General features: G+C 31.6%; 1 long non-coding RNA gene across 1 annotated transcript; it reads right to left on the reverse strand.

Moving 5' to 3' along the window:
- Window positions 1-9,083: 9,083 nt before the first annotated feature.
- On the reverse strand, window positions 9,084-22,273 carry LOC139426607 (uncharacterized). Its single transcript, XR_011637831.1, has 3 exons — window positions 22,145-22,273; window positions 19,718-19,764; window positions 9,084-9,405 (listed from the first exon to the last, which is right to left on the reverse strand). It is a non-coding gene; the product is annotated as an uncharacterized lncRNA (long non-coding RNA).
- Window positions 22,274-23,555: the final 1,282 nt, after the last annotated feature.

Raw genomic sequence — 23,555 nt, forward strand, 5'->3', positions numbered from 1 at the left:
CTATTCAGGGGTCCCCAACCCTATGCCCGCGGGCACCATAGCGCCCGTCAATCAGTCTAGGTGCTTCCGCTGCTTGCGTCCAACGATAAAATATTTCAGTTTTTCATTTTCCCATAAAATGCTATGCAAATTGTTTTGCTTTTTTAATATTGATGATAAACACAACCAAAATAGAAATCATCAGGAAAATAACCTGCATCCCCACAGATATATTGATAGATATATACATTTATTTTAAGAAATAAAAAATTATCTTGCTGCCAAAGATCAAATATTTTTAGAACTTAGAGATCCTCTTTGGCTAGCAGATTTGTCTTTCGCAACAGATATAAAGGAAAAACTAAATAATTTAAACTCGGATCTGCAGGGAAGGAGAATTATAGGGGCTATAAACCCGTTCAGAGCTAAGCTGGTTTTGTGGATATCACATTTAAAAATGAAGTCTCTTGTGCATTTTTCAAGCATGAAAAAAATGATAGGCGACAGTTAAATTGATTTATCAACATTTGTCATCAACCTCCAAGATCAATTTGAAAAGCGCTTTCAACAATTTAATATCATAGAGCCTATAGTCACCTTTTTTTGTAAATCCTTTTACCAACCAAATAAACGTAACCGAAATAATAACATACATTTCAGAATTTTTTCAAGTAAGGCGAGAAGAAATGGAAATATAAATTTTGGATCTTCAGAATGACATTGTCCTCAAAACTATTATATCTGAATCTGGAAAACGAGAAATTCTGGAATACAGAAATTCTTTTTCCATTCTTAAAAATAGCAGCATATAAAATAAAACCGTTTTTCGTTCCACATATACTAGTGCGAATCATTGCTTTCGACAATAAATATCATAAAATCAAAATATAGATCACGACTTTCAGATGAACACCTTGGCAATTGCTTGCGAGCAGGAATTTCATTATATTCTTCCAATTCTGAAGCGCTGGTCAGTGAAATGAAATGCAATGCCAAAGATCACATTGACTGTATTTTATAAATAATTTTTATACTTCGTTTGTTTTGCAAGTAATTTTGTAATAATTTATTTTACACAATAATATTAATACTAATTATTCATAAATTAAATTAATTTTTAAAATTCAATCTTTTGTGCACTACATGTAGTGTGTATTATTACCTATGCCTACCAATTTATCTTGAAAAAATAAATGGTGCCCGCCATTCGATCGATATTCTGGTATTTGCTCTTAGGTACAAAAAGNTGTAAAAAAAAAAAAAAAATGAAAAAAAAAAAAAAAAAAAAAAAAAAAGAGCAGGAAACTTTAAAATCTGTATCGGAAAAAGATTTAATAGAAAAATCGTGATTAAATGTACTTAAATTTTTAGAAATTGATAGAGCAAGCCGTTTGTGCCCAGGGAAAAAAGAAATAACAAGAAGAAAAGAGAAAAAACAAAAACGTTATTAGGATGACAGTATGTTTAATTTGCATAAAATGTTCATAAAAGAGTACCCTCAACACTCAACTTTCACGTGGAGTCTGAAATTTTATTTCAATAGTCTTTACATTTTAATTTATTTATATTCAGTAAGAGTTGCTTGAAAAATTGTACACCTAGGTTGAAAATGGATGTTTCCTTTCATAGCAGCATCATTAATCGGAAGTAGCTCTATCTGTAATAATGAAATATTTCATTTTTTACTTATTAATGTTAAACTCATATCAGTTGTACCCAATAATTAATGAATTAGTCTTCATTGACATTTTATATTTTATACCATAAAATGTCTCCTCCGTGGACAAGGCAGAATTTAAAATATTTTAAATCTTTTAATATTTTATTTTTATCTAAAATAGAAAACTTGACCATTATTATAAGGACATATAATTTTTATCACTTTTTTAATTATTTTAATTTAAGAAAATTGTTTAGTCTATTTATACCTTTTCAGTGAGAATGACCCATATAGCACATCTCCAAAAAAAATATAGCACATCTGAAGATCCAAAATTTGACAAAAATGCTTCTTAAAATTATAATTCGAAAATTTAAAGCAATCTTATTTTAATTAATTTATTTTACATTAACTGAATTAAAGATGCATAAAACGGTCAACAATGGGATAACTGATTGTCATATAGCCGTGAAAAATTCATATCCTTGCTGACATTAGGGTAGAATTCAGCTAAATTTTCGCAATTACGATGGCTCAATTAAGCCAATCAGAAGCCCGTATTTTTGAAACCTTTTGCAATATGCAAAAATTTAGCTGAATTCCACCTTAGAAAGCCATGAATTTATGAAATATAGATTTTTTGTGTTTATGCGATAGATAAATGAAGAACCTAACATAAAACTGATGGATTTTACGCTGTACTGATATTTTGTTTAAAAAAAACTTCATTAAAGAACTTTCTGAAACGATTAAAAAATGATTTGGGAGAAACTGCCCATGCCTTAGTCAAGCTCTGGGTGAAGTATAGTTTGTCTACGGCTAGAACTTCCCTCACCATCACGTCTGATGTGATAAAACAATTCTGATTCTTTCTGATCTAAATCAGATATGAACCACTAGTCTGTCATCACTTACACCCCGATGTCGGGTTCTTTTCTTAAAATCAGTAGATCCTAGTTTTTTTTCGACCGTGGAACCCTAAATAATCGACTGAACCCAGAGTCCGAAACTTATTGAATAAATTTAATTAGCAATTGTGAACTTAATTACGAATGGATGATTATTAATTATTTTGAAAATATGTAACAAACCTAATTTTATTAATTATTTTGCGAATGTAACGAAAAATGAAATTTGTTCATCATATGGTTTTATCAATATTAGTGAGAGCATTTTTTAAAGATGGGCCCAAACCCAGGGTCCTCGGAAAGTCAAAAGTCTCAATAACATTTTCTGATCCTAACTAATTTGTTAAAAAAAAAAGGGTTAGCAAGTGAGAGTGTTTGAGATGATACATTGAAAGAAAAAATTAGTTCAGCTATGCGCCTCACCGACCATAACATAACGCGAATGATACATTCTTGTAGAACAAGAACAAAAAAGGTGATAAAAACAGAAAGAACTGATTGCGCTATACAGTTTAGGGAAAGAGGACTTTTGAATGCCAGTCAACAACAATGGAGCAATGTTTTATACGTTTGTTCCTGTTTTATGCTGCTTAATTCGTGTGAGAATAAAAACGTATAATCCATATCAGTTTTATTTCAATTGCACCTAATAAGTTCTGATTGTGAGTATAAATTTATTACGCATATTTCTTGATTATTGTTGAATTGATGAACTTAAATGGCATTAATACGATAGACTGATTTAAAAGTTAAACTGCAGTTTAACTTTTAAATCAGTCAATCGTATTTAAATTATTACTCTCGACAGGCAAACATATTTTAGCATGCTAAAATACGTTTGCCTGTCGAGAGTAATAATTTAAAATCGAATTTTTTTCTTAAATTGGTGTGTCTACACTTTTTAATGTTTTTTCTTTCTTTTTTATATTGGCAAAAGCTTAAAAGTGCTTTTAGTATAAATTTTAATACATTTGTCACAAATGATATTTAAAAAATAACAATTATCAAACACGGAATTAGTGATCTTTCTGAAAATTGTAAAACACTAATGGTATTTTTACACCAGTGTATGTGTCAAGGCTCAACATTTTGTCACTCTTACAATTTCGTAAAGTGTTTGAGGCCGCCTTTTAGCAATGCATTTAGTTCTGAAAGTTGCTTAAACGATCGGTAACATTCTAATGTGTGCATTTTAGAACATGAAAATATGTTTGAGCACAAACACGCAACAATGATTTACTTGTCAAGAAAAAGAATGTTTAATGGATAGAGTTATAACTAATCAGATGAACAACCAAATAAATTCTTGAAAAGAAGTATTCAGAGGAATTGTAAAAGTAATAAAGTTTTTAGTCTTGCAACCCGTGGAGACGATCAAACAATTGGATCGTAACATTATGGAAATTATTTGGGGACTTAGGAATTATTGAGTAATTTTTTACTCTTTTCCTTGCTGTCCGATATGTGAACGACGGAATTCCCGTGGTACTTTTTTAGATTTATTCCAATTGAAAGACAGAAATTTGAGTATCTTTTACAAATGACCAAGAATATAAATATAAGTGATTGTCGAGGACAAAAATAAGATAACGCACCAAATATTGCAAGCAAGTACTCAGGTTTACGAGCTACAGGTTAAATTAAAAAGTCTCACCCAAATTTTTATTGGAGTGCTTTAGAGGATTATTTCCAATTTTTACAGAAACTTGGTCTCTCTAGTTTTACCCATCGGGGGAACATCCCTTAACCGAATGCTTAGAATCTGGTCTAGCGTCCATCGGATACTAGGTGGTCTAACCATTAAATGCAATAACGGCACATCCCGCAGTGGACTGGTTGTTAAGATTCCCAGCAGATCATCAAAGTCAAGCATCACTAGCTGCGGTCAGTGTGCGGGTGTGACCACTTGGATCAGTCTGCGTTGGGACCGAGGATGTGCGGTATGAATTCTCGTTTAAATGTTCTACCGTAAAGTGCTCGACTTCGCGTGCAGATCGTTGGGCTACCGAAGCAGAGGATCAAAGTTGTGATGGCATGTGTCTTCGGATCATCATCAGGGATGTTTCCTAGACCTTCGCCAATAGCCCATTGTGCAGCTCTAATGCGACGTAAATTAACTACTACAGCAATAACGACACTGCATAAAAGTTGCGGAAAAATTATGGCCGTTTTTCAAATTTTAGAAAAGAACAAAGAAAAGCATCTAAAAATTAGACTCTGTGATCGTGGTCTAAAGAAGTTGGAAAATACTGTGGTGATATGATATCAAGAATAAATCATACTTCAATAAGCATGCAGAGGAAAGGTCTTACTTTCGATGATGGTCTCAAATTGTTTTGAATCCTTGATTGCTTTTATGAGTGAACAGAGAGAAACGTTCTCTACTTATAAAACCATTTCCAAGGAAATTTTAACGAATTTTAAATATGAAGATCAGGCGACACTTATCTCCCGGGATGGGAGTTCTCTAGGATCTACCAGATTCTTACTATTCTTCAAATATTGTCTGGCCATACGGCAAACTTACAAGATTTCATTTTCTTACTTTTCTTTATTTTTTTCAAGAAACCTAAATGAAATTTTTCATCGTTTATGTGACTTTTTTTTAAAAAAAAATAGCTTTGGAAAAAAAGTATGCTTAAGTACATTTTAAAGTGGCCATTTCAAAATTTTGTCATTGTCAATTACTTGTTGTGGTAGTCTTATTTCAGAATGTAAGCAAGACAGTTTAATCCAAAATAGAGTGATACAAATGGTAATAGTTTTTTATATAATCCATAAAGGACATTTGCAGGCATTGTATTTTTGCAACTGTGAACACACTATAGTTGAAACAGCTGTTAGTTTAATTCGTTCCGAGTGAAATATTCCAAAACAGAAAATATTAAATACCTAAAATGAACTACTACATAATTGCTCCTGCTATTGAATTCCTTTGCGCGGCCCTCGCGTTTTCCTGAATTAATGTTGTGGTCGTCGGATTGCAAAAGATATTTCGATTAATATATTTATTTGTAGATTTTATACTACTCTACTCATATTTAATTTCGTATTTCTAATCATAAATTTCTTTAGCACAATATTGATTGTCAGATAGTTTACATAGATGGTTAAATTGATAAGGTATAACGGCGAGCAAAAACATTTTTAAATAAAATATATTAAACACTGAATAAAATATCAAAGTATAAATGTTGCTAACACTTAAGATATAAAAGTTAAATCTTCCAAGGGAAATAGAAAAAGTTGACAATTATATTATTTATAATTTTTAGCTTCATCACCAATAAGACTTTTTAGATCCCCTTTTTATAATATGTAAGAATAATTGCTGTCGCTAATTTATGATTCTGCCAAAATAGTGTTTATTCGGCAAAATGTATTATTTATAGAAATGTATCATTGCTTTACATTCCTAAAATAAAATTTACAAAATCTATTCAAAAGTAAAATTTTTTTCTTAAAAAATACTCATAAAGGCCCACAAATAAAGTCAGTGAAATGTTATTTGGTGTAGGTGTCAACTTTCAGAACCATAACATACATTTTTAACTTAGAAGGGAAATAATTGGTAAAGTTAGACACATCCTATAGCGCAGAAAAATTTTAATTTTGAGGAACCTTTGTCAAGTTGAAACCCTTTGTAAAAACTGCTAAACAGAAGTGTCCGCTGAGGAGTAAATGGCGCAGAATCTGGAATTTAATGCTGTTACCAAATTGGTACGATTATTAGTGTAATAAATGGAAAAATAGAAGTAATAATTGATAATAGGATCGTGTCAAATTCAAATGATAGTAAAAACAATTGCCGATGGGGATATTGGTTCAGAGTACTGATGGAAAATAGAAGGTTCGATTATTGATTAAATGATAGCGAGCTCAAGTACGGAATAAAAGGATAGTGATATGGAGTTTAACTAAGTTGGAAAAAGGAATCAGAAATATGTTCAAAAGATAGTAGGTTCGCATGCTGATCAAATGATAGCAAATTTAAATACCAAAACATTGTTGGTGGGTTTGAGAACTAAAACATGTTAAAGATCAAATGATACTCAACGAGTACTAATGGAAAAATAAGGTTATCGCGAACGAGAAAATTTTGTGTGTTCACTCGATGACTAATCAATGATTGCAAGTTCGATCACTAATTAAAAAAAAGGAGTATTTAAGAACTGACATGGAAATAGTAGATTCAATTTTAGATCAAGTGACAATAGGTTCAAGCACCAAACAACTGAGTCAGATCTAGAATAATATGGCGAGTTTGAGTACAATAGCCACTAATAATAGATGGTTTGGAAACCAATATTAAAATTAAGTTGGTATGTGTCAGGGTTTAAGAGAGAAAGAAAGGTTCTCTTTGGAAGAAACTCTCGCTGCATCAAACCTCCAATTATCTCTTGTGACGTCACGGCGGCGCTAAGATTGTACTTATATTTCAAGAACGGAGCGTTGGGTCTAACTAACATTGCAGCATTCCTTTTTGTGACGTAATTCAAGACATTCGCTGCTTTCTATACTGATTTTCTGCAGTTTTTATGAAGTGAATTACTAAAAACTTAAAATTATTAACGAAATGCTAGTTTGCGCGATTGTAACTTGCAAAAATTTTGATAGAAACAAGAAAAGAAAAAATATAATTTTACGCGTATTCCCTATAGTAAATGAGTAACTATGTAAAGAACGGATTAAACGTTGCAAACGGAATGACCTAGTTAATATAAGTCTGCAATACGTTTTATAACTTTTATAAGAATTTGCCATATAAATAGAAACCGACTCGTTACTTCAAAAAGAATGGCAGGCAAAAAAATGATTTAAGTCCAAGAAAATTAAAGGAATAGGATAAATAATTAATAGTTAAAATTCTCCTAATTTCATAACAAATTTTTTAATGTTCTTATTCTAAATATTTATGATTTCTTTTAATAATATTTTCTAAATTTTAAATATTTATAAACAATTGTAAAATTTCTAATACTATTATGAACCTAAATTATTATTTTGTTTCATTAATTAGCATTTAAGGTAGATGTTTCCTAATGATTAAGTATGAACAAATTGCTATTAACAGCATATTTTAAAATCAGAATTCTCAATTTAAGCCAACTTTACTAATTATCGTTATCCACAATATGTAGCTAAAAAAGTGTCGATATATGCATTAATTTCGTTTAATAATAAAAGTTAAAACTGAAAATTTTAAACTAAAGTATTTATAGCGTCAATTACGACAACTAGTATTATATTTTTATTAGTTTAAAATGGTATTTAATTTAATATTTTGACAAAGAAAAAATTTTCAAACTATGCTTTTGGAAGGAAATAATATGTTAATTGCATAAAGTTTGAAAGCTAATATCAGGAAAAATCGAACTTATTTTTTACAGAGAGAATGTTACAAAGTTTTTATATCTTTGCTTGCGATCTCCGAGATTTATGTACGACGTGACGTCACGAGGAGGTAAATCGTAGCTTATGCTCAAGGAATGAAACCTGTCCTAAGTTCGAGCAGTGATTAAATGGTTGTGTATTCAATTCTCAATAAAAAGATAGTGAGTTCGCGTACTATACGTATACGTTAGAAAAGTATTTACAAGATAGGTTTCAAATCATAGCGGATTTGGCAGTTTGATTGTAGATCAAGTAGTAGGTTGAGTACTGTTAATAATAAAGTATGTTCGAGCATTTAACAAAGAGTTGTTCAAATGATTGTGAGATCGATAAATTATTAAATGAGTTATTATGGTGTGTTTCGTGTACTGATTAAAAGAGAGTAGAATCGAGCGTAAAAACATGTACAGATCAATTGATATAGACTATACGTTTACTGATTAAAATACATATGATAAGTTGACTAATTAATAAAATGAGGTATTTACGCATTAAGAATTTTTGTTTATCGCTTTTTCCGCGTTTACTAACTTTATACATTTTTAAAGTTACTATTATTTACGCGGTGCATATTACATATAACAGTTTACTTAATGTTTTTACACATTTTTATCTTTATAGATTGTGCTCTAGTAGTCAATTTATTTTATACTTCACTTTTACTAGTGAAACTAGATTTTTATATTAGTTATTACACACATTTACTATTAATTTGTACGTAGCTTTTAAGCATTAGTAATTTACGAAAACTTATGTTAATTATACTATTCATTAAATTATTTTTAAACGTTTATTTTTCATATACATTTCTTAGCATTAATGCGTAATTCTGCGTTTCATTTATATTCATCCATTACTGTTTGAACTTATTGTCTTTCTTATGAGTAACCTTTACGAGTTTTTTAAATTAATAATGACTTTATAATTGAGGCTGAAATTTTGAGTAAAAATTTATGTCGGCGTTTTAAACTAATATTTTTTATGAGAAGATTTAAAAGCTAAGTTAAAAAATGAGTACTTTTGTTACTATTAACCAATTTAAAAATATAAATCTAAATTTTAGCATTTTAGTTTCCAAGAATAAAATATTTGCGGTCATATGGTCACCATAATTTATGTGTTAGGGGATAAAGGAATAAACACACACACAATGCATTTTAATTACATTCGCGAAGATAACCTGTAAAATAATAACTTTTTGTTAAAGTAAGATAACTTTGTCAGACTTTACAGTTTTGTCTTTAACGTACATGGAAGATGATCTTGCTTATTTCATCAGTCATTCAGTCCTTACTCAGATCATGATACTTTCAGTCACTTGAAATTTCATGTTGATCTAACATATACAGGAACAATGCAGACGAAACTATTATGACGAGGATGGTATACATAGGACAGTAAAATGCCTAACAAACAGTATTGCGAGTTGTCGGTAACGATCTCTAATCTATCTGTCTCTAGATCCTGCAATAAAAAGTGCACGATTATTTTTACCTCGTCATAACATGTTCTCACAACTCTAAGTGAAACCATACACTAACAAGAACGTCATAGTGTGTGGTCAAGGGCCATCGTCTAATTTTTTCCCTCTCATCATAATTTAAAAAGATCTGAACTTTATTAACGAGTGTGTCAGACAAATTCATATGAACTTAACAAAAAAATAAAAGATACACTTAGTGTAATAAATGGAAANAAAAAAAAAAAAAAAAAAAAAAAAAAAAAAAAAAAAAAAAAAGGAATACATTTTTGGAAGATCATACGTATACGAGACTATATTAAAAAAGGGCAAACTTTAAATTTTATCACAAAATAATAATAAAATATACTACTTTTAATTTTCCGAATTACTTTGTTTAGAACAAAACATTTTAAAGTTTTCAGTTTAATTTTTTATTAATTCCAAACTGTAGAGGGCAAAATTAACGGTTGCTTCCGGTCGCAAGGGGAACTAAATATAACAATTTGCGATTAAAAAATTGTCTGCCAGTCTACTCTTTTCGTCGAAAACGGATCTTTTATTATTAATTTTTGGATTTATTATAAATTGCTTACAGCATTCTTATAATTATTTTTTTTTTCATGCTTGATTCTCAACATTTTTCTTTATTTTAAAAATGAACCTTGTAATGTCTGTTATATTTTAAGGAAAAAGCTCAAAAGGAATTGCCCTAAATTATATATATATAAAAAAAAAATAGATTGTTTAAAATTTTCCATTTTTTCAAAGCCCACGTTTGTTTTTAAATAAAAGGGACCTCTGTGCCACAACATGAAAGAACTGTGAAGAATTGTGAAACAACAAATCTCCACCCTACAAAATAGATTACAACATTTGCTTAGAATAGTTAATAAACGTATGTCACCTGAAATCATTATTATAAATATTTGATTATTTAACATTGTTAACCAGAATTTCTTTTTCATGGATTGTCTGCATTTCTAAAAAAATTAAACCGAACTCTGGGGCTATATGCCTGAATAATAATATGTTGTAGTTCATTTACGTCACACTTGAGCTGCACAATGGGCTATTGGCGACTGTCTAGGAAACATCCCTAAGAATGATCCGAAGACATGCCATCACAATTTTGATCCTCTGCGGAGGGGATGGCACCCCCTCTTCGGTAGCCCAACGACCTGCACGCGAAGTCGATCACTTTAAGGTAGCACAGTTTAACAAGGACCCATACCGCACACCCTCGGTCCCTACGCAGACTGATCCATGTGGTCGCCCACCCGCACACTGACCGCAGCCAGTGATGCTTGACTTCAGTGATCTGCTAGGACGTAATAATATGTAGACGTAATTTAAACTGTCAAATTTTGCGATTTCTATTTTCATTATTCAGTAAAATAAAAAGATGTTGGATAAAAGATCTAAATTTTTGCGATTCATCAAAATCTATTTTCACGCGTTACTTTTTTTTAATTTTTTAAATTATACACATTTTACTTAGTTTAATAACTTTTACTTTACTTATCATATGTTCAAGGTTTGTAGAGAAATTATCAAGATTATCATTAAAACTACTCTTGAGGAACAAATGGAATTAATAAACAAAATTGACAATAACTAAAATTTTAACCTGCTTAATCTAACCACCTTGCCAAAACTTTTTTTTGGACCACATTGCCATTTTAGTGTTTTAATTTGACTTTTAACTTGACTTTGCATTTTATACATGCTTTAGGTTTGTTTACAACCTTTGGATTTTAATACATTTGGTATTTTACATTGCGATTGTATTTTATACATGGTTTTTAGATTGTTATACACCCCTTTTAACTCTTACCTTTTAGTATCTATTGGTATTTTGTCCTCTGTTTTTTTGTACTTTAATTGAATTTACTCTGCTTTACTTGTTGTTCTTCATTTTAACTACCTGTTACTACTTCACCCTCACTATTTTGGTTCCACCAGCAGGATTCAAGCTGGCTTGATTGGCTGGATCCTTTCAATGCCCTATTGGCAAGTGTATACATCTGTGATTTTGTCTTAGTTTTAACTTTTCAATTTTAGCACTATATTCATTTATGTCATTTTATCCTTTCACCTTTTGGCGGTTTTATGAGCTGTATTTACGGCGGTTTTTGGTGAATTGTTAGATTTTTTGTCTTGTATTAAGGGTTCCACCAGCTCTGGCTCACAGCTCACTCAGTTTTTACTGGTTGTCTCAGGGTTCACAATTTTTGTATTATATATATATATAATTTTTGTATTCTATTTATATGAGGGTTAATAAGTTTTGTATTGTATATATACATATAATTTTTGTATTTTATTTATATAAGGGTCTGTTGACCTTTTAAATGATTCATTGTATTTGGCGTATGGGCCTATTGGCCTCTAGGCCGCTGTATATATATTAAATTTACTTATCATATGTGTAACATTTATGTGTTTAATTCCTTTATACGATACTTTTACGAGTTAAATTTCTTCATACATTAATTCACAATTTTTAATTAACTCCTTAGTTTACTATATTTTTCTGCGTTTATTCCTTTATGCGTTTAATTTTCTCATGCGTTATTACTTTTTTGTGTTTTTATTTACTGATATTTTATTTCACATTTTGTACCTTACTTTCCTTTATTTACGTTTGTGCAGTTACTCTTTAATGCGCTGCTTTCATTTTTCATATGCATTAATTTTAAACTTTCGCGTTATTTTTCCTAATGTTTTATTTATATACTTTACTATTCTTAATCCTTTGCTTTTCTTATGCGCTACTTTTATATTTGTGCGTTATTATATATTTACGTGTTAATGTTTCTTTTGCGTTACCTTTACATGCTTTTTTGTGTTAAAATTTCTTCCACGCAATATTATATTTTACGCAATATCTTTCTCGCGTATTATGATTGCGTGGCAAACGAGCTCAATTTACGCATTATTGAAAATTACCGAGTTACTTTTATAATGCGGTTACTTATTTCTCTCACGCGTAACTTTTGTCCTACTTGTAACTTTATTCGCCCCATTATATTTTGCACTCTAGTTCTATGTAAGTGCTACTTTTACAAGTTATTTACCTGTTGCTTTTCTTTATGCTTTACCTTTCTTATTCGACACTTTACTAATGCGTTCCTTTTGCGCAATCGTTTTTCCTTAAGCGTTAACTTTGTTATGCATAACTATTGTTTACCTTTATTTATATGTTACTTATCCAAGCATATTTTAATATTCTTATGGGTTACTTTTACGCGGTGTCTTAGGATATTCTTCCAATTTAAGATACACCTGGATAATTTTTTTTAAAATTTTTCTCCGCACATGCGCTGTATAAAGCAACTACTTTAACTACTCTCATCTGACGCAGTTTTTATTATTTTTTTTAAATTTTAAAGCAATAATTTTGTTATCAGTTTAAAATTGATTCAAACGCTTTGTTCAATTTTTTTTAAATATTTAAGCTATAGCAAAAGTTGCACTAGATCTAGCATATATTTCGGACATTTACCAAAGGTCTAGGCATACTAGGCCTGGTTAAGTGCCATTGCCCGGTATACCCTACACTGATGTTTTTTTAAGGTCAAGTGTCATTGCCTGGTATATATTTGCCCGATACTCCAAACACTGATGTTTCTTCTAATCTATCGTCAGTAAGTATTAAAATATCGAATAAATGTAATTATATCCACGAATAAATTAATATCAAATCGGATGTAATAAATATTTCTGACATTCACCAAAGCGACTAATTTGATTGCCAACATTCACCGGTGAAAGTCAACAACCACCGATTTCGGTCATTCACAGTAACATGCGCATAATTTACATCATTACCTCATCAGGGCGATTATTTCATATGTAGCCTAAATAGCATTCGGCATTTCAAAAAATAAAAATAATTGGTTTTGTTGGCGATGATCTCGTAAGGCGATAAAGAATCATGCATAGTACAGGTAAGGAAGATATTAACCTCAATGGAAAAGTGGATGAATACCCCAAGGAACCCTTTTACGCGTTTACTTTTTTTATTCCATTTTACGCAATTTTACTCTTTTTATGCCTTACCTTTTCTTTTCTTAAGCGTTACTTTTACACTTAACTATTTTAATGTTTAACTTTTAAGCGTTATATGCTTTATTTTTGCATGTCTCATGCATTTTTTCTTACGCGTTGTTTTAAAGCGTTTACTTTTTTATGAGTTACTACCGTTTTTTCTCGTTTCTTTGCTTTATGCTTTTATTTATTCTTTACTTTTTTTTAATGCGATTTTTTTACTTGAACCTTTATCAGTTTTACTTTTCTTATGCGTTATTTTTTACTCATTATCATGTTTTACGTGTTACTTTTCTTACAACGTTACTTTAAAGAGTTTAATTTTGTTATGAAACACTTTTACGCATTGCTCTATTTCGCTCTCCGCACCAAACTTTTATTTTTGGAATGCGTTTTTTTCTTCTTTAACGCATTATTTTTCCGTTTTTTTACGCGAAACTTTTATACATCTCTTTTTTTTTATTATGCTTTAATTTTCCCACATTTTACATTATAATTAATATTCTACCTTTCTTTACGCATTATGTGTATTCTATTCTCTACTTCGCGTCTATTTTTCTCATGTATTACTTTTATATTTTATTCGTTATTATACTTTATGCGTTAAATTTCGTTATTTTACACGCTTTTTCTTACACGTTACATTTACTTTTGCACGTTTTCATAACCTTTTAAATTATGACACTTTTTATTTTATTATTTATACTTTACTATTAATGTGCGTTACTCTTACAAGTTAAATTAAGCCTTATAGTTACTTCTTTATTATGTTTAAGCTGTATTTCCTTATTCCATTTTTCTCTACACCCTTTTAAAAATAAACATACTTTCTATTTTATATTTTGCTATGCTTGTTTTATACTTTAATCTATATATCTTTCGCTTTATTTTACACTTCACGCTTTCCTTTTACTTTCTTTCATACTTTACTTTACGCTTTTCTTTTTATTTCACGCACTTTATTTAAGCGTTATTTTTAGGCATTACTTTCAAACTTTTATGTCTAATTCTTTACTTTCATTCTTTCATGTGTAGTTATAACTTTTTGCTTTATTTTAACTATATTTTACACTTTGCTATTCTTTGGCTTTACTGTTACGAGTCCTTTTCTTATGCGTCACTTTTTTATGTATTACTTTTGCCAGTTTGTTATTCTTTTACGTAGTATTTTTACTTTTCTTACGCCTTACTTTTACACGGTTTCATTTCTTATGCGATATTTATACTTTCGCGATTTATCATGTTTTAAGCGATTACTTCTTTAAGCATTACTTTTAATCGGTTTTTCTTATAATTACTTTTTCTTTTACGCGCTTTAATTAATTTCGAGTTATATTAATTTTATGCGTTACATTCACGATGCCTACAAGCTCATTTTAAGCCTCATTGTAAATTATACGTTACTTTTTAGTTTACTTTTCTTATTAGTTTATTTTACGCGTTTACTTATATTATGCAGTCATTTATTTTTCATGTGTGTTAATTTTTCGTTTGTTACTGTTTCAGGCTATTATAAATTACTCGTTACTTTTCTCATTCAATACTTCAACGCGTTCACTTTTCTTATGCATAAATTTATGCATTTAGTATTTTTTTTATTGCTTCACGATTCTTATGGCTTATTATGCCTTTACATTACTTATTCCATCATTACTTCACGCTTTTACTCCTTCAATCACTTTCTTTTCATAAGCTCTACTTTTACACTTTACATTTAATGCGTCCCATTTACGCGTTTTAGACTTAATTTGTACACATTTGTATGTTTGACGCGTTACTATTTTTAAGCGTTTCTTTAATGGGCTTTTACTTTTGCATCAATTTTACCCTTTTACTATTAGTTCTTGTGCATTACTACAAAACGTGATCATTTAATTTAAAGCGCTACTTTGATGCCTTCAGTTTCATTATTCTTTACATTTCCTTTTATGCATTACATTTCTTCATTTATATATTTTACACCATAATTCTTTCTATGATTTACTTTTTCTTAAGCTTCACTTTTAAACTTTGATTTTTTTACTTCACGTTTTTATTTTTTTACGCGTCGTTCTTTTTTATGCGTTATTTCTCACGCATTAATTTTGCGTGTTATCTAACATTATATTTGATTTATCTTAATGCTTTATTTGCCTCGTTTATACTTCACTATTCTTACGCGTTTTCTTTATGCGTTATATTTATACTTGTGCGTTATAATATTTTAAGTGTTAACGATTCTTTTGCATTAATTTTACATGTTTTTTTGTGTTACAATTTCTTCGACACGTTATTATATTTTACGAAATATCTTTCTCATGCATTATATTTGTGCAGCATACGAACTCAATTTACGCATTATAGTAAATTACGAGTTATTATTACTTAGTTACTTTTATAATGCAGTCATTTATTTTTCTCACGAGTTACTTTTTGTTTTACTTGAGAATTTTTCGTGCTATTATATTTTACACGCTAGTTCAATATCTATGTTACTTTTACTCGTTATTTTCCTGTTGCCTTTCTTTTTGTTTTACTACTGTTCTTCTATTTTCACTTTCACGCAGTCCGTATTTTTACGAGTTTCTTTTACGCAATAGTTGTTCTTTACGCGTTAGCTTTGTTATGAGTAGCTAGTTTTTACCTTTCTTTATGCGTTACTTACACGAGTATATTTTCATTTCATTTATCATTCTTCAGGGTTATTTTTAAGAGTTAACTTTTCTTAATCCATTTATTTTATTTTATGCGTTACGTTTACAAGACTTTACTCTTTTATACTTTACTTTTAGATTTAATCATTTGCCTTACTTTTTAATCTATATTATGCACTAGATTTGCTTTACTCTTTAAGATTACAAACATTTTATTTTACCCTTTATTAGTAGACAGAAAAGTAAAAAAAGCATGTAAACATTATAAGCTATATTTTTATTTTATGTTTTACGCTACATTACTTCAAACCTTACTTTATGCTTAGTTTACTTGACGCATTTACCTTATACTTCATTATTCCGCTATATTGTATTCACTTAACTACTTTTTACTATCTTTTACATTTGATCATACTTCGCACTATACTTCTGACTTTAAGCTTTATTCTGTGCTTTCTGCTTTACGTAGTAATATTTTTTATTTAGCGCTTAATCGTTTTATACTTGATGCTTCACTTCTTATTTTACACTTTGCTGTACTTTTTCTTCTCATACTTCATAATTTACATTTTACTTTATATGTTACGTTTTATATTATTCTATACAATACTTTGCTTTTTACATAGCATTTTAGGCTTTACTTTATAGTTCACGCTTTACTTTATATTTCACGCTTTTTTATATTTTGCTTTTAACTTTACATTATATCTTACTGTTTACTTTATACGTAGCAACAGGTTTAACGATATACTGCATACCTTATATTTTACGTTATGCTTCACGTTTCACTTAACCTTATACTTTAACTTTTTAAAGTATAAGCGTTTTACCTTCTTACCAGCCTTTCATCCCTTCAGTGGGTTGATAAAAGAGTACAAAGCATGCTTGGGTACTAAACACTGGGGGTTTCGCTTTCGGTTGACCACCTCACAGGAACATCTGCTCCAGCACCCCAGAGCCCAATGTCAAAAAAACTGAGATGGGCACAGTAGGCCATGGCCCTCTATGGGCTGTCGAGGTACTGAATCTAGTTAAATTGCTGCAGTATATAAGCCAAACAAAACAGTTTCTTACGTTAGCGTAGGTGGAAACTTGTAATCAGTTTTTTTTCCTGCTGCTGCTGGCAAGGGTATTTTTACTTAATTCAAATATTATGTGAAAAAAGAATATTTGAAAGGGTCAATTTAAATTCATTTAAGTAATTGTAATTTTTATAACTTATTCGTTTGAAGATCATTTTTGCACACAAAGCTAATTAGTAACATACTAAAAAATTTACTACGAAATTCAAAGCCTTATTTTAAGCTTTTAAAATACACTTTCGCATGGCTTGGAGCAATATATTGCTCCAATAAGCTTTTCCAAAAAATGAATTTTCCTGAAAATTTTTACACTACTGGCCATTAAAATTGTTACACCAGGAAGGCGACACACCACGAACGTAAAAATTTACAGGACGGATAAAGCACGTTATGGTATGCAAATGATTAGCGTATCAGCACATTCATGCAAAAAGCAGGCGGTGGTAGCGACACCTACAATGTGTATAAAAAAATATATGACAGTAAGTTTTTCATACATAAATTGAATTTGAGAGCTGTTTTTGTTAAAATAGTTTTTGTTATGCCTCGTGTAAGAAGGAGAAATGTCTGCCAGCAAGTGTCTGAGTTTGATTGAGGTCGAATTGTGGCCTACCGGGATTGCGGGAAGTATTGCTGCTCGCGTTGGTTAAGATTTCATGACTGTTAGCAGAATATGGAATCGATTGGTTCATGATGGTCGCATGGAACGCCGTGCAAGATCTCAATGACCCCCCATCACTAACAGCCGAGAAGACAGACATGTTATCCACACGGCCTTAAGGGATCGTACAGCTACGGCACGAGCCCTGAGTCAGCAAATGGAGTCATTTGAACGACAACAAGTGTCTGCACGAACAATTCGACGACGTTTGCAGCAGCATGGACTGTCAGCTACCCTTGACGGTTCATCACAGGCAGGAGCGCGTCCAATGGTGTGATCAACAACGAACCTGGACTCAGGAATGGCATGACGTCGTCTTTTTAGATGAATCCAGGTTCTGTATACTGCATCGTGATAGCCGCACCCGTGTTTGGCGACATCGTGGAGAATGCCTATAGGCAGTTTGTATTCGACATCGTCATACTGGCCCATCACCTGGAGAAATGGTATGGGGTGCCATTGGATACACGTCTCGATCACCTCTTGTTCACATTGCCGGTACTTTGAACAGCAGCCGTTACATTTCTGATGTGTTAGGGACAATTGCTCTGCCTTATCTTCGAGGCCTCCATAACACTACTTTTCAACAGGACAATGCACGACTGCATGTTGCCCGCACTGTCCAGACCTTCCTTGACACTGAGCCTGTTGCCCTGGCCAGCACGATCTTTTGATCTCTCACCAATTCAAAGCGTCTGGTCAATGGTTCCCAAGCACCTGGCAGTCACTACGGTGAATTGTGGCATAATGTTGAAGCTGCATGGAATGCTGTATCCGTCCANTAAGTTTTTCATACATAAATTGAATTTGAGAGCTGTTTTTGGTAAAGTTTTTGTTTCTCATGACTGTTAGCAGAATATGGAATCGATTGGTTCATGATGGTCGCATGGAACGCCGTGCAAGATCTCAATGACCCCCCATCACTAACAGCCGAGAAGACAGACATGATATCCACACGGCCTTAAGGGATCGTACAGCTACGGCACGAGTCCTGAGTCAACAAATGGAGTCATTTGAAAGACGTCAAGTGTCTGCACGAACAATTCGACGACGTTTGCAGCAGCATGGACTGTCGGCATAGAGATCATGGCTACCCTTGACGGTGCATCACAGGCAGGAGCGCGTCCAATGGTGTGATCAACGACGAACCTGAACTCAGGAATGGCATGACGTCGTCTTTTCAGATGAATCCAGGTTCTGTATACCGCATCGTGATGGCCGCATCCGTGTTTGGCGACATTGTGGAGAATGCCTATAGGCAGCTTGTATTCGACATCGTCATACTGGTCCATCACCTGGAGTAATGGTATGGGGTGCCATCGGATACACGTCTCGAACACCTCTTGTTCACATCACTTTGAACAGCAGCCGTTACATTTCTGATGTGTTAGGGACAATTGCTCTGCCTTATCTTCGAGACCTCCATAACACTACTTTTCAACAGGACAATGCACGACTGGCCCACACTGTCCTGACCTTCCTTGACATTGAGCCTGTTGCCCTGGCCAGCACGATCTTTTGATCTCTCACCAATTCAAAACGTCTGGTCAATGGTTCCCAAACACCTGGCAGTCACTACGGTGAATTGTGGCATAATGTTGAAGCTGCATTGAATGCTGTATCCGTCCATGCTCTGTTCGACTCGATGCCCAGGAGAGTAACTGCTGTTGCCAGTGGAGGCTGCTCTGAGTACTGATTCCTCAGGATCTATAAATCCAAATATCCTGAAAATGTAATCACTCTTTCTTCCAACTATAATGTATGTGTCCAATAAATATCATTCTGTTATTTGCAATCCTTCCTGGTGTAGCAATTTTAATGGCCAGTAGTGTATAAATGCTGATTAACATGAAGATTATTAAATCTTTTGAGTGTTTATATGACTTACCTTTAATGTTTCTTGGTTATATTTATGTTTCCTAAAGATTTCGAAAGCTGAAAAAAAAACATATTGATTAAAATTACATAAATATCTTTGCAACACGATAATAGGGGCCATTCAAACATTACTTAAGGACATAATGAACATGAGGTTTTTAAATTTGCTGACAATGGAGGAATGGCAGGATGCGAGCATTTCTTACGTATGTCATTTAAGTCACATAATAATTTCAAGTTGTTTTTTTTCAAAAGAAAAAAAAATTAATTTGGAAAAAATTACGCTTGAAACAATTTAAATTTTAAATAAAATTTTGGAGAAAGAGAAAATAAATTTGGACAAAAATTGTTTTTATGTGTTTTAGAGTTCTAGAATTTTAGCCATTTAAAAAAAACAGCAAAATTCCCTAAAAATATTCTTCTCAAAATTTTATAAAATTAATTGAAATATGTACTATACTATTTTTTTTGGAGAGTTATATTATTTATTAAAATGAAATTCTAAAATTTGATTACTTCATAAAAAGTTAAAATTAGAGCAAGGAAGTACTTTGTTACTTTCTTAGACAAGCAAAGGATGTGATTTGCTTATTCTTGTGGAGCGAAAGTAAAACTGAAAAAACAGGCTTTATTTGAACGACCTCATATCAATAGAAATATTTCCGTTTTAGGATTTTTAAGTTATTTGTAAAGATGTTGGACATTTATTATGAAGACATTTATAAAGAAATCAAGCATTTTAATCAATAAATTTAGAAATGCTTAATTAATTTTTTATTTAAATGAATAATCAAAATTAGAAATTTATAACTAGTTTCATTTCATTTGTAAATGAAGAGAGTTAAATCTTAATGGTTAATAGCAGACTCAAATATTTTAATCCTATAAAAAATTGCAGTGAATAAGTTTATATTGTACAAGGAGCATCCAGATAGTAAGTTTTCCTATTTATATTAAAAAAAAAAAAGAACTCATACTTTCAGGAACATATTTATTGGCAACACGTACAGCAATGTTTAAGCTATTTTTCAACATAGCCACCACCAGAATTGAGACACTTATCGTATCGTGGGATCAACTTTTGTATCCCTCCGTCGTAGAACTCTGCCGGCCGTGAATGGAACCAGCGTGTGACAGACGTTTTCAGCTCTTCGTCGTTGCCAAAACGCTCGCCGGAGGACAGGAATTTCTTGAGTTGCAAGAAAACGTGAAAATTGCTTGTGTATCAATATCAGGGCTGTAGGGTGGATGATCAAACAACTCCCAGCCATATTCCGTCAAAACAGCTGCTGTGCTGTATGTGGCATTGTTATGGAGGAGCGTAACACCTGCATTCCATGACTCTTGTTTTGAATGGCAAGTCACAGTAACGGTTAGCGTGTGTTACCCGCTGGTTCCAATTACAGGCGACAGAGGGATACAAAAGTTGATCCCACGATACGACAAGTGTCTCGATTCTGGTGGTGGCTATGTTGAAAAATAACTTAAACATTGCTGTACGTGTTGCCAATAAATATGTTCCTGAAAGTGTGAGTTCCATTTTTTAAAAAAATTTGGAAAAGTTACTTTCTGGATGCACTTCGTATTAATTGTTCATATATGATATTATTAACTTTAGTAATGTTTTAATGGTTTCTGAACGATTTTATTTTAACTACTTTTATTTTAAAAACTGGGAGCCAAACACTTCAGAGGAGGATATATTTAAAAAGCATTAAATTAAAATATTTTATCTTATTTGCTGCCTTTGTGACATTAAAATCACATGGAACATTATTATATTGCTGTCACATAATTAATATTTAAAGATGTTTAATATTTTTCGGAACCACGTTGTCTTGAAAAAAAAATTAGAAATTCCACGCTTACACTACTTCAAAATATTAAATTAAAATTTATTGCTCACTTTCTCAATAGAAAAAATCAGCGAAAATATAAAAAAAGACCACATCTATATTTGTGGTTATAGTTAATTTACGTCGCACTAGAGCTGCACGATGGGCTATTGGCGACGGTCTGGGAAACACCCCTGAGGATGATCCGAAGACATGCCATCACAATTTTAATCCTCTGCAGAGGGGATGACACCCCCGATTCGGTAGCCCGACGACCTGCATGCGAAGTCGAGCACTTTACGGTAGAACAGTTTAACGAGGACCAATACCGCACACCCTAGGTCCCTACGCAGACTGATCCAAGTGGTCACCCATCCGCACACTGACCGTAGCCAGTGATGCTTGACTTCGGTGATCTGTCGGGAACCGTGTCTTAACGATCAGTCCACTGCGGGATCATCTATATTTGTAAACTTTTTTGGAATATAGTATTTATCCTTGAAACCACTTTTTGTTGAAAAATAATTGTTGGTAATATTTGCAGGTAATAAATAATCAGCAGTTTTCTAAAAAAAAATAAGAAACAAATATCCTTAACTTACAGAAAAATCTTCAAATATCCGAAATTGTTTCACAGATAAGCATCCAAATAAGTCCGGCAGTTCTACCTTCCATTAACCGTATTTGAATCATCCAAACTGGCCCTTATCTATCGTAGTAGTATGCAAAACAATCCTAAAAAACGAAAACATGTTGTATTAAAAAAAAGCGTGGCTTTTTAAATATCAATTAATTTCGAAAGAGTTCAAAAACAACTGTAGAATAATTAAATGTTTCAAAATTAAGTGTTCGAAGCATGCAGAAACAAATAACATGAAAATGAAAGAAATACATAATAGTAAAAACGAGAATGATAAATTTAACACTGTAAAACAAGTACAATAAAAATATAAAAAAGGAGTACAATAAAAATATATTTAGGGCTGGCACCTGATCCCTATTGTTCTCTGTGCCTGAGCCAAGCTGTTTTGGATGGCGGCCACATTCAGCGCTGCAGGGCCCTCCGCGGGACGTCGTCTACCGAGCGATATTGGAAAGCAAGAGCACTCCTGAGGAAATGACATTTTACTTTCTTGTTTTGTTCCTGAGTTTTTACCTTTTAACATGTCAATTCACCTCTGCAATTTGAAATAATTTTTTTTTTTTTTATATAAAATTACTATTTTTATATTATTTATTTTAGTTTTAAATAGAATTTTAAACTCTTATAACCTATTATAATAATTTACTTTGTGTTTTAATTTGGGTTATCCTTATGTTCCTAAAAAAAGTTCTTTTATATCTAGACAAATGAGTACTTATATTATTATCAGTCTACAGAAAAATTTGTTTGAGGGTGTCTAGGATGATTTTAATCTCATCAAAAATGCATGATAGTACTTTTTTTTAACTTGCTACTAATTATTTAAAATTGTCCTCAGGAATTTATTTCAAGACTTTAACATAGGCGCAGGTATTATTTAAATACAAACACTTTTGTGATACATCACAAAGAACATTTACAATTTAATTTTCCTTAGACTTAAAAGTTAAAGGAAAAATAAAAGAGATTCTGTGGCTTATTGCGCATACGATAAAAGTCCTAAAAATCTTACTAATGACTTTTAATAGAGAGTAAAATATCTTTCAAAAACCATACTAGCTCAAAAAATTGAAAAATAAGAATTTTTTTTTTTTTTAATAATTTTTTTTTTCTTTTAAAGCGCCATGCTATCCTGAATCTAATTACCAAGTTTGAACTTAATTGATTTAGTAGAAGTCGAGAAATCTTGTGCGCAAAAATTGAAAATCTCAAATTGTGAAAACCCGATTTAAAGACATAACTTTAAATACTTTTGAAAAAAATAAGTGAGTTTGCAGACGATTCCCATTTAGAAAACTAGTCTGATATATTTATTGCTTTCATGAATGGTTTTCAAAATTTTTGCTGTAACTTTGAATGTTATTTAGATA

The sequence above is a fragment of the Parasteatoda tepidariorum genome, chromosome 9, assembly GCF_043381705.1.
Source record: "Parasteatoda tepidariorum isolate YZ-2023 chromosome 9, CAS_Ptep_4.0, whole genome shotgun sequence".
NCBI lineage: Eukaryota > Metazoa > Arthropoda > Arachnida > Araneae > Theridiidae > Parasteatoda > Parasteatoda tepidariorum.